General features: G+C 41.8%; 1 long non-coding RNA gene across 1 annotated transcript in view; it reads right to left on the minus strand.

Annotated features, from left to right (window-relative positions):
• Positions 1 to 507: 507 nt before the first annotated feature.
• LOC108516357 (uncharacterized) overlaps positions 508 to 1,422 on the minus strand; it is a 6,001-nt gene continuing 5,086 nt past the window's right edge. The window contains exon 3 of the long non-coding RNA XR_001881801.1: positions 508 to 665. This is a non-coding gene — a long non-coding RNA (uncharacterized LOC108516357). The remainder of the gene's footprint in view (positions 666 to 1,422) is intronic.

A 1,422-nucleotide genomic window follows, 5' to 3' on the forward strand; every position in this document is an offset into this window, starting at 1 on the left:
ATCAGGAACTTTGTTTTTAAAATGTTTATTCCAGGTCTTGCACAGTGGCTCAGGCCTGTAATCCCAGCACTTTGGGAGGCTGACGCAGGAAGATCACTTGAGGAGTTCCGAGAGTCACCTGTGCAACATAGTGAGACCCCCGTCTCTACAAAAATAAAGATAAAAAAAATAACTGGGCACTGTGGTGTGCACCTCTAGTCCCAGCTACTCAGGAGGCTGAGGAAGAAGGATCACTTGAGCCCAGGAGTTTGAAGCTGTAGGATACCATGATCGCACCACTGCACTCCAGCCTGGAAGACAGAGCAAGACTGTATCTTAAAAACTTAAAAGTTTTATTCTGGATTATTTAAGAAAGAAGATATTTTTCCCTCTCAATCAACAAACCAAAGGCAATGCAGAAGGGGCTGTATGTAATTAGAGTGATAAATGGAAGGTATTATCTTCGATGTCATTTATTTAATCCTTTTTTGAGACCTTCACCAACCTCACAGTACAATGTGGCTCTGTCTCTGCTCCCACCTTCTCTGTGGAAACTCCAGTGACTGACATCTCTCTCCATCCATTCCTGGGATCATGTGTGCTTGGAACAGATTCTGTTCTGCTACCATTTACTCATTTGCTTCTTCAACTGCTCTGCTGCCTGCGACCAGATCAGCCCCAGAAGGCTGGTAATAGAAAAATTTTAGACAAATTAAATTTAACAGAGCTTAATTGAGCAAAGAATGATTCACAAATCAGGCAGCCCCCAGAACCAGAATAGGTTCAGAGCGACTCCAGGACTGTCACATGGTTGGATAAGATTTATGGACAGAAAAAGGAAAGTGATCTATAGAAAATAGAAGTGAGGAACAGAAACAGCTCAATTGGTGACAGCTGGGGATTTACCTTATTTGACCTGGTTTGAACATTTAACTGCCTGTGGTTAACTGAAGTTTGGCTCCTGTGACTGACTGAGACTCACTGCTTGTTACAAGAGTCTGTTTACACACCAAGTTGGGTTACAGTTCACTGTGTCTAGAGAAACCTAACTTAAAATATGCAAGGAGGCAGCTTTAGGCCAAACATAACAATTTCCCCCTTTTGAACAACCTCTCAATTTGAGAGATTAACCAAAACTTTAGGCATTGATGTCATTCTGTCACCATCATACATGGAGTTATTTGGTCTCAAATTTCACTGAGAAATAGTAGAACAATGGATTTTTTTATTTTTTATTTTTATTTATTTATTTATTTATTTATTTTTTATTTTTTGAGACAGAGTTTTGCTCTGTCGCCCAGGCTAGGTGGAGTGCAGTGACGTGATCTCGGCTCACTGCAAGCTCTGTCTCCCGAGTTCACCCCATTCTCCTGCCTCATCCTCCCGAGTAGCTGGGACTACAGGCACCTGCCACCACACCCGGCTAATTTTTTGTATTTTTAG

This window comes from Rhinopithecus bieti, unplaced genomic scaffold (genome assembly GCF_001698545.2).
Source record: "Rhinopithecus bieti isolate Rb0 unplaced genomic scaffold, ASM169854v2 scaffold_36315, whole genome shotgun sequence".
NCBI lineage: Eukaryota > Metazoa > Chordata > Mammalia > Primates > Cercopithecidae > Rhinopithecus > Rhinopithecus bieti.